The sequence below is a fragment of the Sus scrofa genome, chromosome 4 (assembly GCF_000003025.6).
Source record: "Sus scrofa isolate TJ Tabasco breed Duroc chromosome 4, Sscrofa11.1, whole genome shotgun sequence".
NCBI lineage: Eukaryota > Metazoa > Chordata > Mammalia > Artiodactyla > Suidae > Sus > Sus scrofa.
The window spans coordinates 10,496,557-10,512,152 of NC_010446.5; the positions used below are offsets into that span (position 1 = coordinate 10,496,557).

Sequence of the window (15,596 nt, forward strand, 5' to 3'; positions counted from 1 at the left end):
CCCCTCCTAACGGGATGCAGATTTGGACATTCTGACTTTGTGCTCAGGACCACGGTCCTAAGGCTGGTGGCAGACTAAGGAGGTAGCTCATCGTGTGTGTGTGTTGTGTAAACAGAGTGAGGCCCCACAATTGCTAAGAAAGCTCTGCAGCTCATATTGAAATCACTAACCTCTAACCCCTCACTATAGTTGCCATCCCCAAAGCAAACCTTGCTCTTTTTTTTTTTGGCTTTTCAGGGCCACATCTGTGGCACATGGAAGTTCCCAGGCCAGGGGTCGAATTGGAGCCATAGCTGCTGGCCTACACCACAGCTACAGCAATGCGGGATCCAGGCCGCATCTGTGACCTACACCACAGCTCATGGCAACGCTGGATCCTTAACCCACTGAGCGCAGACAGGGATTGGACCTGCATCCTCATGGATGCTAGTTGGGTTTATAACCTGTTGAGCCACAACAGGAATTCCAACTGATTCATCTTTGTAACCCTAGAGCCCAGCATGGGGCCTGGCAAATCAGAGTCTTGGGACAGTTCGCGGAATGAATGAATGATCTCCAGTTAATGCCCATTAAGTTATCCAGGGTACAGCTGAAGCCTCGTATCTTCAGAGGGCAGAGAGAGGGATGTTTCCGGAAATGACCTTTCGCTACTTGCTTGACGTGTTTTGCAATAACAGGGCTTGAACTTCTGCTCGACACTTGCTCTCTGTGGCGAGAGATGAAGAAACACTTCCTTTGTTCACACTTGGCTCTGGGGCTGTGTAGCTGGGCAGAGGCCTCGCTCACTTCCGCTGCCCTGGGAGCCCCTGGGTCTGCCTTGTGGACCAGGCATGGTGAGATAGGTCTCGTGGAGGTGGAGTCACCTAACTCCACAGTTGAGTGAATTGGGCATTTTCTATATTTTGGGGTGCTCAGCATTCTACTTACTTTCCTGTTTGGGGGCATCCCCAAGATGTAAGTCTTGAGAGAAGCAGAGCTCTACCTCTCAGTACAGAAGCTAAGGTGGACCAGATGTGCATTTTTCCCACCTCCAGCTGCTTGGGCCCTGGTCTATGGCATCCATGCAGGCCCACAACTTAGATTCCGGCTTGAGCGCTGCAACAATGGAGCTCAGTTGGAGCTTCCTCAGAGTCAAAGAGTATCCCACGAACATCATGTGACATGACCTTGGCCACGTCTCCCCTCTGCCCAGTCTTCCCTGGTTCCTTATCCCAGCCTGGTTCCCAGAGTGGCTGATGATTCTGGGAGTTTCCCATTATTTTCTCATCCAATTCCCTTTTTTCTTTTCTGCTGTCTGTGATTAGCAACCCTGACTGACAGTACCTCCGAGGTCAGAGTAAGGCACCCAGTCCCTAAGGTGGACCCAACATGGTGAGATGGGTGAGCTCACTCTGGATGCTTCCCTTCTCCTGCCTCCCTTTTTGGGGTGTCAGTGCCACCTAGCCTGATCTCTGGTCCACTGCAGTGCAGGTCCATAAACATCAGGTCACCTACTCTGTGTCAGGCATTGTTCTTGGAAGGACAGGGATGCAGATCAGGTGCCTCCAGTGCAAAGGTGGAGATGGACACATGGGTGGGTCTTTCTGCCCAGGCTGGTGGAAGAAGAGGGGCAGGCAAAGCCACTGCCATTGCACAAGACACTCTTGACCTTGATGAGAACCTGCAAAGAAGAGGTGATACTGGAGCTGATGGTAGGGTGCAAGGAGTGAGCTAGCAGACTACGCTGACAGAAGAAGGTGTTTCTGCTCTGTTTCTGCTCAGAGCATCCGAGCCAGGGAGATAATAGGTGTTACAGGCAGGGAGAGGGTGGTGGCTGGTCAGTTAGGAAGGGAAGGCAGGATGACCTGGATGCCAGTGGTCAGCAAATGTCTTCTATAAAGAACCAGATGGTAGATTTCTAGGTTTTATAGGCCAGGTGGTCTCTGTCACAACGGCTCTACTCTGCCATCGGGCTGCCCAAGCATCCTGAGACAATCCATGAGTGAGTGGGTGTGACCATGTTCCAATAAAACTTTATTGATAGAAGCAGGTGGTGGACCTGATTTAGCCCACCGTAGTTCGTTTTGCCAATCCCCGGTTGTACACTATGCTAGAATTTGTACTTTGTGTTGAAGATTATAGCAAATAGATGTACTTCTGATTTTTTTTTTTTTTTTTTTTTTGTCCTTTTGCCATTTCTTGGGCCACTGCCACAGCATATGGAGATTCCCAGGCTAGGGGTCTAATCGGAGCTGTAGCCACCGGCCTACGCCAGAGCCACAGCAACGCGGGATCCGAGCTGTGTCTGAGATCCACACCACAGCTCACAGCAACGCTGGATCCTTAACGCACTGAGCAAGGTCAGGGATCGAACCCGCAACCTCATGGTTCCTAGTCGGATTTGTTAACCACTGAGCCATGACGGGAACTCCTACTTCTGATTGGTGATAGCAGTAAACTCAAGCCAGCTCAGCTAGGGAAAGGAATTTATGAATACATGCAACTGAAACATCCAGGGGTATGGCAAGCTTTAGGTGCAGTTTGATCTGGGCACTGGCCCATTTCTCTGCTGTTCTCTCAGCTCTGCCCTCCCGGGTGAACATCCTCCTCAGGCTTCCTCCCTCGTGGGTGGCAATGAGGCCGCAGCTATTCCAGCCTTCACGTCTAATTCTCTTCCACAATTCTCATTGGACCACCTTAGGTCACGTGCACACCCTGGAGCCAATCCCCATGGCCAGGAGAATGCGTGCTGATTGGCTTAGGCTTGGGTTCCTGCCTCCTTGTATTGCCCACTGTGACAAAGGAATTAGGACCCCTGGGGCTGCTTGCCTAGGCCAGCTGGGAGCTGCCTGCAAAGAGAGATAGTTCTGCCAGACTGTGTGCCCTCTACCCAGCAGGACAGGGCGGAACGAGGCCACTCATGAGAGGGTTGGAAGAAGAGCAGTGCAGAAATGTACCATTTCTAGAAAAATCACTATGGTGACATTGGGGAGAAGAGCCAGCCTAGAGGCAGGGACACCTTGGGAAGTGTTTCTGAGACCGGTAGTAAGGCAGTGGGACTGGGTGTTGAAAAGAGAGAATGAATTTGAGAACAGTTTGGGAAATGGAATGGCTAGCACGTGTGATTAGTTTACTGTGTGTGAAGTGGATAATGGAGAGGGAGGAAGAAAGACATAGTTGTCGAGGAATCCCCGTTTCTATTAGTTTGGTCACTCGTAGAGCTAGATGAGGGACACGTTTGTAAGGGACAATGTGGAGTTCTTGTAAGGAGCGTGATGAGTTCCGAGGCTGCCTTTCTTTTTTTGGTCTTTTTAGGGCTGCACCCGAGGCATATGGAGGTTCCCAAGCTAGAGGTCGAATCGGAGCTGTAGCCGCTGGCCACAGTCATAGCCATGCCAGATCCAAGCCACGTCTGTGACCTACACCACAGCTCACGGCAATACCAGATGCTTAACCCACTGAGTGAGGCCAGGGATCAAACCTGCAACCTCATGAACACTAGTCAGATTCGTTCCTGCTGAGCCACCATGGGAACTCCCGTGGCTGCCTTAATGTCATCCCAGCCTTGCCTGCCAGAAGAGCCCCACCTTTGACCTGCAGAATTTAGGGACAACCAAGAAAAGCTGTGTTCCCATCGAGGAAAGGTTGTTCTCCCTCCTTGCTCTGTATTCCTCTTTGCTCTGGCTGCCAGGAAGCTCAGAGCCAGATTCATGTTTAATCACAGCAGCTGTAACCTGTCCTTAGGTGCAGTCTATCTGCTTTACTTCCATTGTCATTGCCCCCTTTCAAAGGTATTGGTCTGGGAGTTCCCATTGTGAGTCAGCAGGTTATGAACCCGACTAGTATCGATGAGGTTGCAGGTTCGATCCCTGGCCTTGCTCAGTATGTTAAGGATCTGGCATTGCCACAAACTGTGGTGTAGGTTGCAGCTATGGCTCAGATCTGGCATTGCTGTGGCTGTGGTGTAGGCCGGCAGCTGTAGCTCTGATTCAACCCTGAGCCTGGAATTTCCATATGCCACAGATGCAGCCCTAAAAAGAAAAGAAGAAAAAAAAAAGTGTTGGTCTGAATTAAATTCCTCTAGTCTGTGCCAAGCTTGTCCTTTGCACATGTACATACATAGACATACTCATATACACAGATATAGCATTCACTGAATGCGTGTGTTTTCTATATAAATGTATGTATAAATAGCGTAAAACATGAATATATGTGCATGTGCATGTATGTGAAAATAAGTATATCTTGATGCCAATTGCATGCTACAAATAAAACACATGTTTCTGTACATGTAACATGCACGTACAGTGTATGCAGACAGCTGCATGTATATCCACGTGTTTACTGCATACCTGCTTTGTGCCCACACTGAGCTAGGCATGCAGGGAGCACAGCCTAGTAGAAGAGACTGAAAAGAAAACACCATTGTCATTTGCTGGGAAGGGCCCTGACCTTGGTGAGGACCAGGCAGAGCGGTGACGCTTGGCAGGGTTACCGGAAGGCGTGAAGGGTGAGCGGTCACCAGGCCGCCGTGCTCTGGGCGCAGCCCGCCACCCGCGCAGAGCCCAGCCCTGGCTGCTTTGATGAGGACAACCTGCCTGCTGAGCAACTGACTCCCACTGGCTCCTTACATACTGATTTAGGCGCGTGCCAAAACCAGAGAGCATCTGGGAACTAGCCTTAGGTTCTTTTAAAGTAATCCATGAGATGGAAATTTCAGAACACCGGGAGACTCCTACCTATGCAGACATGAAACTTCTCCTCTTCTTTAGAATTGATAAGGGGGTTGGGGGTGTGCAGTGGGTGGAAACTAAAGGCATTTCTGCTCCTCTCCCCATCCCCTTCCTCTTCTGGAACTTGACTAGGTGTCCAGGTCTTCTTTCCAGGAGTTATCATTCTCTGGCCCCCTTCCCTCCTCAGTTTTGAAGCCAAAATGAGGACCCTTTCAGTTTGTTTATGCCGCATGTGCGGCCCTAGGACAGGGCTCCCCAGGGCTGCTTCCAGACAGGTCACCCGCTGCCCACATCCCGCACTGGCTGGTTTTTGTTTTTGTTTTTGTTAACAGCTTTATTGAGGTATATGGTAGACACAGTCATGACCTGCCAAAGATGACCGTGTCCCCATCGCCAGAACTGGTGAATACTCACCTTCCATGGCAAAAGGAACTTGGCTGATATGACTGAGTTAAGGGTCCTTTTTTTTTAGGGCCGTACCCGAGGCACATGGAAGTTCCCAGGCTAGGGGTCCAGTTGGAGCTGTAGCTGCCAGCCTACACCACAGCCACAGCTATGCCAGATCCGAGCCACATCTGCAACCTACACCACAGCTCATGGCAATGCTGGATTCTTAACCCACTGAGCGGGGCCAGGAATTGAACCTGTATCCTCATGGATGCTAGTCAGGTTTGTTACCGCTGCGCCACAACGGGAACTCGAGGTAAGCATCTTGAGATGGGAGATCATCTTGAAAGAGGGAGATGGAGGGGTAGAGTCAGAGAAGGAGGTCTGATGATGGAAGCAGAGCGTCTGAGTCGGAGATCTGAGGACGCTAACAGTGCTGGCTTTGAAGCTGGAGGAGGGGCCAGGAACCAAGGCATGCTGGCCTCCACCAGGAAGGGAGAACAGGTTCCCCCCTCGCGCCTCTGGAGGGAGTCTGGTTCTGCTGATGCCTTGATCTCAACCCAGGGAAGCCCAGTCTGGATTTCTGATCTCCAGAATTGCAAGACAATACATTTGTGTTATGTTAAGCCACTAAATTTGTGGTAATTTGTTACAGCAGCCATAGGAAACTGAGGCAAGGTATACTTAATGCATCATCAAGATCTTCCCATGTCACGTGTACAATTCAGTGATTTTTTTGTCACTGTACCAGTGGTGCAGCGATGGCCATAAGATGGTTTTTAGAACATTTTTGCACCCCATTGAGTGTCCCTTCCTGTCCATTTACAGACACCCTCTGTCCTCAGCTCCAGGTAACCACTAATCTACTTTTTGTCTCCATAAATTCTTCTGTAAACTTGCCTTTGGGGCATCTCATATAAGTGGAATATATGATTTCCTATGTCTGGCTTCTTTTACTGGGCATAATGTTTTTGAGGTTCATCCATGTTGTTGAGTGTGTTAGCACTTCGTTCCTTTTTTCCTTTTTTTTTTTCCTTTTTTTCTTTTTAGGGCCACGCCTGTGGCGTATGGAGGTTCCTAGGCTAGGAGTTGAATCGGAGCTATAGCTACAGCCACAGTGACGCCAGATCTGAGCCTCGTCTGCCACCTACACCACACAGGTCATGACAACGCTAGATCCTTAACCCACTGAGGGAGGCCAGGGATCAAACCTGCATCCTCATGGTTACTAGTCAGATTCATTTCCACTGAGCCACTATGGGAACTCCTTGTTCCTTTTTTTCTTAATTTTTTAAAAATTATGGTTGATTTACAATGTTGTAAATCTGCTATGCAGCAAAGTGACCAGTCATACATATAAATATATAAGTAAACACACACACATTCCCTTTCTTATTTTATCTTCCATCATGGTCTATCCCAAGAGACTAGATACAGTCCCCTGTACTTTACAAGTAGAACCTCGTTGCTTATTCATTCTAAAGGCAATAGTTTGCATGGACTCACCCCTAAACTCCCAGTCCATTCTACTCCCTCCATCTTCCCCCTTGGCAACCACAAGTCTATTCTCTATGTCTATGAGTCTGTTTCTGTTTTGTAGATAGATTCATTTGTGCCACATTTTATATTCCACATATAAGTGATATGGTATTTTTCTCTTTCTGACTTACTTCACTTAGTATGAGAATCTTTAATTGCATCCGTGTTGCTGCAAGGTGGCATTATTTCATTCTTTTTTATGACTGAGTTGTATTCCATTTGTATATATATACCGCATCTTAATCCATTCATCTGTCGATGGACATTTAGGTTGTTGCCATGTCTTGGCTATCGTGGGTAACTCCTTCGTTCTTTTTTACTGTAGAAATAGATTCTGTTGTGTGGCTGTATCACATTCTCTCTCCACTCAGCAGCTGGTGTTCATCTGTATTGTTTTGTTTGGGACTATTATGATAAATACTGCTACGAGCATTCGTGTGCAAGCTTTTGTGTGAACATGGATTTTCATTTCTCCTGGTTATAAACCTGGGCGTAGTCTTTTTGGGGTTGTGCGGATTTTTATATTTAACTTTTTAAACTGCCAAATTGTTTTCCAAAGTGGTTGCACTATTTTTCATTCCTACCGGCCCTTTATGAGGGGTCCCCTCTGACCCCAGCATAAGCCCCACAACTCATGAAATTATTGTTCACAGTCTATTGGGGTTCTCGATTCGTGATCCTTGACCCATCCTACGTTCTGTTATCCTCAGGTGTGTTTTGGGCATTTGCTAAAATTTGGGGTTTCCCACTGGGTGAGACCTGACGTTGATACTTTTATTTATTTATTTATTTGTCTTCTCTGGGGCCGCACCCGTGGCATATGGAGGTCCCCAGGCTAGGGGTTGAATCGGAGCCATAGCTGCTGGCTTACACCACAGCCACAGCAACTCGGGATCCGAGCTGTGTCTGCAACTTACATCACAGCTCACGGCAACGCCGGATCCTTAACCCACTGAGTGAGGCCAGGGATTGAACTCACAACCTCATGGTTCCTAGTCGGATTCATTAACCACTGAGCCACACCGAGAACTCCGATGTTGGTACTTTTAATAGAAGCAATGAGGTAGAAAGCTCAGGTCATCTAGACACAGGTAAGTCAAAGGGTTAGCTCGCTATGCGTTTCTACTTTACCCCATAGCATCCCCACCCGGTTCCAGCTTCTGCTTATGAGGTCTTCTCTCCGCTCCCCCCCACCCCACGTCTGAGCCTGTCTAGACTCCTCACTGGGCGGGGGTGGGGTGGGGTGGGGTGGGGTGTTGGGCCCTGGGGAGCACTGAAGGTTAGGTCTATAGTTAGATGTCAGCCCAGAAGGAGTTGGGGGAGGGGAGGCAGGCTGGACAGAAATGAGATCCAGCCGGAAAGCCTCATCATCCAGGCTGGGCTTGGTGGGCAGGCAGGCTCCTCTTGTTTTCTCAGTGACAGCGGTAACCAGGACACAAGCTTAATTTCGGACAGAGACAGGTCAAGGAATCTTGCGGGCATCACACCTTCTGCGTGAGAAAGGGCTGCGTAAGACTTTAGTGACTTTAAATTCCATTGGGTCCCACGAGGTAAAAAGTGAGTCATTTTATGGTGACCATTAGAGGTGGTCAGGCCTCGGCAGAGAAACTTGACTGTGGGGCTTCGAGGCCAGACCTGGGTGACCAGGTTGTAGAGAGCTGGACCCTGGAGCTGACAGGGACTTGGCGGTGGGGGAGATCTGGCCAGTGAGCAGAGGGTCCCCAGGCAGGAAGGCAGCCACTTAGGACCTGACTGTGCCAAAGCGGGTATGGGTGAGTTGGCATTGGCCGGGCTGGGCTGAGTGAGTTGGTGAGAATCGTGCCGCGTGAGTTGAAGAGTTGATGGGCAGCGGGAGCGGGGAAAACGTAGCAAATTTAAGGTGATGACCTGGGTCAGCAGAGTGGCCAAGCCCTAAAGTAGAGCTTGAGGGACTCCAGCGCTGTTCCGTGGATGACGTTTCTGCCATCTTTTGAAGATAAACCGAGGCTCAGAGAGGTTAAGCGCCTTGTCCAAGGTCACACAGTGAGTGAAAAGAGCAGCCAGAAATTCAAACTCCAGGCTGTTTCTGAAATCACTGTGCCCTTGCAGGATGCTTTCTCTTTACAGATGAATGGAATATACACGGTCCAGGGGAGGGTAGACACTTTTACAGAGCATCCCCGCCCCCACCTCGCCATCCCCCACTGCCTGGGCCCACATTAGGAAGTAGAGACTGCTTCTCATTGCACAACCAGCAGCTGTTATTGTCTGTGTTGCACACCCCCCGCCCCCCGCCGGCCCTCCCCTTTGGTGTTGTTTATGGGCAGCAGAGAGGGTGAGAAACCACACAAAGTCTAAGGCCTGGAAAGCTCCAGCAGCTCTGCCGGGAAACAGAGACTGCATTTTTCAGACACCCAGTGTGATGTGGTGCAAAGAGCGAAAGATGCATGCAGAACTTCTCCAGGGCTCCCACAGTTACGTGAGCAGGTATGAATGAGTGATGTGCTAAAGTGAAATGGAGATAAGATTATCGTTTATACATTGTCACGGGGGTGGGGGGAGGTGAGCCGCAGAAAGCAGAGAACCCTGCGGCACTTGTCCTGGCTTCTCTGCCTCCTGGCTGTGTGACCAGGGTGTCATTTCCCTTCTTGGAATCTCAGTTTCCACTTCTGTAAAATGGGAAGGTGGCACTGGAGGTTCTCTAAAGCGCCTCTTGAATGACCTCTCTGTATAGTGTTTTATAAGTGCTGTCAGTTTAGATTCAGTGTCAAGAGGAGTTTTGTCCACAGACTGTTTTCTATGGTTTTGGATGAAATTTTCACAGCTGGCTGATTTTTTAGATAAAATGGGGATGGGGCCGGGTGGGGGGGACTTTAATGTACATAACAAAGGCTTGACTCAGAGCCTCCCTTTGGCCTCAGGGGGTTTCTGAAAGCTTTTGGGAGGGCCTTGCTTGTCCTCTGCGGGGGAGGCGGGAGGCGGTGGCATTTATGCGTTCTTTCAACATTGACTTAAGCCCTGTGAAGACTGGGGGCTCTGACCCCAGCAGACAGGATGTGGGTTACAGAGCACGAGTGGTCACCCTTGTCCTTGAAGAGCTTAGGGGGTCAGTGGGGTGATTCGAGAGCACTGTTCATAGCTGGTGGCGTAGGTCTGCGTGGCTGGACCAGAGGTGCTCGGGCCTGTGATGGCAGCCTTGTGAGCTGCATTAAAGGAACTTGCATCATCACAGAAGGGGCCACTGCAGGATCTCTGTGTTGGAAGAGGTACCCAGGGGCAGCAAGGGAGATGGAGGGCAAGAGACCAGAGTCCGGGGGTCCAGTGAGAGTGATGCTGTGTTTGCAGGAAGCGGAGGGTACGGGGCCTAGAGCCAGCCTCCCAGGTGCCATCCGCAAGCCACCAAGTCACATGAAATGGCAGCCAGGGCAGGAAATGGGGCCTGGAAGCAACCGGCATCTTCTCATGCACCCACTGAGGAAATGTACCAGTCAGTGCTCTGGGCCGCAAGTGACAGAAACCAAACTCAAGCTGGCTTAGGTTTGAAAAAGGTTGACATTTACTGGGTTATGCTGGCTAGGTTTTGTCTCCCTCTGTCTCTTGGCTTTGCCTTTCCCCCTCCTTGTTTCTCAGGTGGCCTCTCCCTGTTGGATGGCAAGAGGCTGCCAGCACCTTAGATGCAGGCTTTCAACTCTTATGTCAACAACCACATGGGGGGAAAAGCATACCCTTTCCTGGTGGCTGCAGTCATAGTGCCAGAGAAGGTTCTTATTGGCCAGTTAGGGTCACATGACCATTCTCAACCCTCAAGAGGGCTCTTATTGGCTAGTTTTGGTCACATGCTTGTTTTGCTTTTTTTGTTTTGTTTTTTGCTTTTTAGTGCCTCACCTGTGGCATATGGATGTTCCCAGGCTAGGGGGTCTAATCGGAGTTGTAGCTGCTGGCCTACGCCACAGCCACAGCAAGAGGGATCCGAGCCATGTCTGTGACCTGCACTACAGCTCACGGCAACCCCAGATCCTTAACCCACTGAGTGGGGCCAGGGATGGAACCTGTCTTCATGGATACTGGTCGGATGCATCACATCGGGAACATCCCACGTGCTTGTTCTTGAAGCAGCCATTGATTCTGGATTCTATGCTTTGACAGCTCCTGGAGCACATTGTGCATGTGTGTGGGGGGGGGGGGGTTGTCAGGGGCAGCCCCAGAGGACACTGGTGCCATTCCCAGAGGGGCCGAAGCCTGGACAGAGCAGGGCCCCAGAGGTTTCGTTTTGCCTGGTCAGGGAGGCTTCTGTGGCATTGGTGGCCTGAACTTGGATGGAGTGGGAGGCCCAGCGGGAGGAGGGGGCTGTGGTTCCATGGCCTGTCCTAGGTACCACGGCCACAGGGCTCGGGCCCTCCTTCCCTCCCTCTAGCAAACATTCATCAAGGTGCTTATTCCTCTTCTGAATCTCTCAGTATGTTACTTGCCTTCTTCACACCCCTTAGCTGACACCCATCAGAGTACTTTCTGGATGCTTCCACCGTGTCTGGTGTTGATCCTTCCCTAGCTGGATGCTGGGGGAGGACTGGGAGCTCTGGGGGAGGGCGGCTCCAGATCGAAGCCCTTTCCCGCCCGGTATGAGTGATTTCCAGAGGGCCTCCTGCAGAGCGCATGTGCCATTGATTTCTGTGGAGGTCCGTGGAGAAAGGCAAGGGCAATTGCTGTTGGCAGTTTTCTCTGCGCGCCCTCCGCTGGGCTGTGTGGTTATTCACAGCCTCTGCCCCTTCCTCTGGGGCTTGATGAGGCCACCTCAGCCCACCCTTACTCTCTTTGCACCTAAATTCTTTGTTGTTGTTCTTCCTGTGAGCGATTCAGGTTTATTTCACTTTAATTAAGGAAGTCTGGAGGTCCCATTGTGGCTCTGTGGAAATGAATCTGACTCGCATCCATGAGGATGCAGGTTTGATCCCTGGCCTCTCTCAGTAGGTTAAGTAAGGATGCGGTGTTGCCGTGAGCACTGGCGTAGCCAGCGGCTGCAGCTCTGATTGGACCCCTAGCCTGGGAACCTCCATGTATCTTGGGTGTGGCCCTAAAAAGACTAAATAAATAGAAAAGGAAGTCTAGAATGAGGAATAGAAAGAGTTACTTCTTGTTTATTGTTCTGGGGGACCCGGAGATTGGGGGGGGAATGACATGGTGCTTCCAGCCACATGGTAAGTCACCTGGTCCTCCAGGGTGGCGCGGGCACCCAAGAGGACAGGACAGGCCAGGGGCGGTGGGGTGGGTCAGCTGGCCCAGGGTGGCCTTGAGAAGAGAAAGGAGGCACAAGGGCACACAGTTTGGAGGCTTCTGTGGGCCTGAATCTGGAGTGTGGAGCAGGTGATGGGAGGGGTGGGGCTGCCACCGGAGAAATCCCTGCCAGCTGTTAGTACCCCCCCTGCCCCTGCCCCCCGGCCAGGCTGCCCAAGGTGCCTGCCGATCCACTCCTTTGGATAATCCACACTTAATAATCCTCACCACATACCTAAGTGCTAAATGTCACCATTCCCCGCTTTACAGCCGAGGAAGCTGAGCCCAGAGAGGTTAAGACATGTGTCCAGGATCGCCCAGCTCCTCAGTGGCCAGGGGATGTCAGGCTCCAAAGTTGTGCTAAAAGCACCCCGCTGTGTAGTATCTAAGGGGCGTTCTTAGAAACCCTGGGGACTGTTTTGAGGATGCGCAGGGCCCTATAAATTCGAGCCTGAGGAGATGAGTGAGCGTTTACCCCGAAGGTCAGAGCCTGCATCTTGGCTGTGGGCGGGAGGGAAAAGGGCGTGGGTAAAGGTGCACAGGGTGGGGGGGAGCACAACCTGGGGCATCAGAAAGGGAGTGAAGCCGGGAGCCCAGAGTTCCTGTCCCAGCCCTGCCCCAGCATCGTGGGGCTTGGTGAGTCATACCGTCTCTAGATGCTGGTTTCCTTTTCGGTGAAATGAGTGTAACGACCATAATAATAGCATTTATTGTGGGTTTCCTCTGTGCCGGGTCCAGCCCTGCGACACGAGGGCGGAGAGGTGTGTGGAGCAGGGCTTCTGCCCTGGGCTGCTCGGGGCTCTTGGGGTGGAAGGACCCTCCCCCACCGATGCCACACGTGAGACGTGGGACGCGTTGGTCCTGGTGAACCGGAAACGCCTTCTCGGCCAGTTGGGGCACAAGGGGGGAGCAAGTTGAGTCCCGGCTCTGGTTTGAGGGTGCAGCCGCCATCTGCCTGTTGTCCCTGCAGCCAGACGGAGGGACTTGTAAACAAGGGGACTTCTTCCCCAGCCCTAGGGCTGCCGTAGATAGATAGTCCCCACTGTGGCTGGTCATCAGAGCCACCTTCCCAGGCCCTCAGATGACAAATACCAAGTCCCAGCCAAGCAGTGTAGGCACCTGGGAGCTTTCGGCAAATAGATTCCCAGTCTGGGAAATGGTGTTTCTAGAAAGCTCCCCATAGTCCCCACTGTGGCTGGTCATCAGAGCCACCTTCCCAGGCCCTCAGATGACAAATACCAAGTCCCAGCCAAGCAGTGTAGGCACCTGGGAGCTTTCGGCAAATAGATTCCCAGTCTGGGAAATGGTGTTTCTAGAAAGCTCCCCACGTGGTTCCGAAGCTCAGCCTGCTTCTCCTGGGACCCGCTGCCCATTCCTGCCAAGGAGATGGATTCATTAAAGCCGAGGGAGAGCTTCCAGGAAACTGGATGCCTCAGGGGCTTCGCAGCTGCTCCTGGTTCCCAGCTCATTACTGTGTGCAACCCTTGTGAGAGGCAGCAAGGGTGGCATTCTCTGTAGACATGCAGGATGTGGGCTGTCCCCTCCTTCCCTTGCCCCTGGGCACCAGTGACCAGCCTGGGGTGCACCTGAGCACTGCGGGGGCACCTGGGCTTCCTCTGGGCATTGCCTCTTCCTGCTCTGGGAAGGGCCTGGGTCCCTGCCCGCGGGACTGTTGAAGGCCACGTTCGGGTGACCTAACGCAGTGTCTCCCAGTGCAGCTCAGCGACACCCAGCCCCAGGCCGTTTAGAACCCGCACTTGAACCTCACAGGGATATTGGAGATCTGGCCGAGATGATGCTCTTGCCCTCTGTTTGGTCCAAAATCAAGTCTTTCTCACATTTTTACATAGACTTGGTTTCTCTGCGTCTACGGAAACCTTGTTTCTTGAAGTTCTACTGTGGGCCGGCCACTTTCTGAACATTGTCTCATAGTAAATTTGGAAGGATTACAGATGGAGAAACAAGCTTCCCTAAGGAGTTGTGACACGCTTTCAAATGACTGAGTCCAGATCCGGACAAAGGTCAGTCTGCCTCCGGCGCTCATGCCTGTGCACAGAGATGGACCGCAGTTCCCATTATGTAAAAACAGAGCCGAGCTGTTCCATACCAAAACTGCGAGCCACGTGGGGCTGTTTACGTAGAATTGAAGCTTACGTACAATTCAGTCTCGGTTCTCCTGCTAGAGTTGAGGTGCTCCAAAGCCATGTGGATCTGGTGCTACCATATTGGGCAGTGTCGATATAGACCCATCTCCATCACTGCAGAAGGTTCTGTCATCATGGCACAGACAGGGCTCTGGGCTGGGCTTGGTTGACAGAGGATGGTTAGAGGAGGGGACGTGGGGAGCAGGCCGTCTCACTTGTTGGCATCGGTTGGCCCTCTGTCCTGGATTGCTTGAGACTGCAGAGTTTCCCAGGACTTGGCACCTGCTTTGCTAAAGCTGGGAAATTCTCTGGCAACTTGAGTCGAGGTGGTCCCTCTGCTCTCTGCCCAGTGTCCGTGTCGATGTCACGCCTGTGCTCAGGTCCAAGACACAGAGTAGAACAGAGAGTTGCTCAGAGGTCAGGGAGGCGTCTAGCACCTGAGTGACGTCATCATTCAGGTAAGGTGGGAGGAGTGCTCAGAGAAAGGGGAGCATCAGGTACCGCATATCCTTGACGGCTCCTGGAAGCAGGGACACCTGAGCTGAGGGCGGACCCCTGGGACGCAGTTAACCAGCTGAAGGAGTTGGGAGTGGGCGGAAGCTGAGAGACCAGCCCTGGGCGGTTGGGAGTCGGTAGCTCCAGAGCTGGTTCGGACTGCCGCGATCCTGCTGTCTTCGCTGCAGGCAAGTTCCTTTCTTTCCATGCTCCAGATTCTCTCACCTACAAAACCAGGCAGGTAGACCAGACAACCCCAAATAACATTTCGTACCTCCCCAGGGTCACTTTTTCAAGGAAATCAGGAGATGTCTTTAAGGTGACACAGCCCTGCACTGACAAGGTGTTTGATAACTGGTTCTCTGCTATTTCAGAAACACTGTCTTTACCTTGCTTGTCTGTTAATGAAGCCTCTTGCCGTTTCTCCAGTTGGAAAAGGGCAGGGCCAGGGTGAGCCCACACGGTTGAGGTTTCACTGAGATGGGCTTGAGTCTGGCTATTTCCTTCCTCCTTTATTTATTTTTTTAATTGAAATATAGTTGATATACTCTGTTACGTTAATTTCTGCTGCATAGCAAAGTGATTCCATTATATGCATGTGTATTCTTTTTCGTATTTTTTTCATTATGATTAATCACAGGGTATTGAATATAGTTCCTTGTGCTAAACAGTAGGACCTTGATGTTTATGCATGTATGATAGTTTGCACCTGCTAATCCCAAACTTCTGGTCCTTTCCTCCCTCTCCCTCCCCCTTGGCAACAAGTCTGTTCTCCATGTCTGCCTCCTTCACCTTCTTAATAAATTTTGTTTTTTGGTCTTTTTGCCTTTTTCAAGGGCTGCACCCACGGCATATGGAGGTTCCCAGGCTAGGGGTCTAATCGGAGCTATAGCTGCTGGCCTACACCACAGCCACAGCAATGCAGGATCCTCAACCCACTGAGCAAGGCCAGGGATCGAACCTGCAACCTTGTGGTTCCTAGTCGGATTCGTTAACCACTGAGCCATGACGGGAACTCCAGATTTTTTTTTTTTTTTTTCATTTTAGGGCCACACCAGCAGCATATAGA

At 51.3% G+C, this 15,596-nt stretch overlaps 1 protein-coding gene across 17 annotated transcripts in view; it reads left to right on the forward strand.

Moving 5' to 3' along the window:
* FAM49B (family with sequence similarity 49 member B) overlaps nt 1–15,596 on the forward strand; it is a 167,259-nt gene that overhangs the window by 20,420 nt on the left and 131,243 nt on the right. For 4 of the 17 annotated variants that reach the window (XM_021088610.1, XM_021088604.1, XM_021088622.1 and 1 more), the window contains exon 1: nt 8,956–9,104. The gene's annotated coding sequence lies outside the window, so the exon portion shown is untranslated. 17 annotated transcript variants of the gene reach the window in all.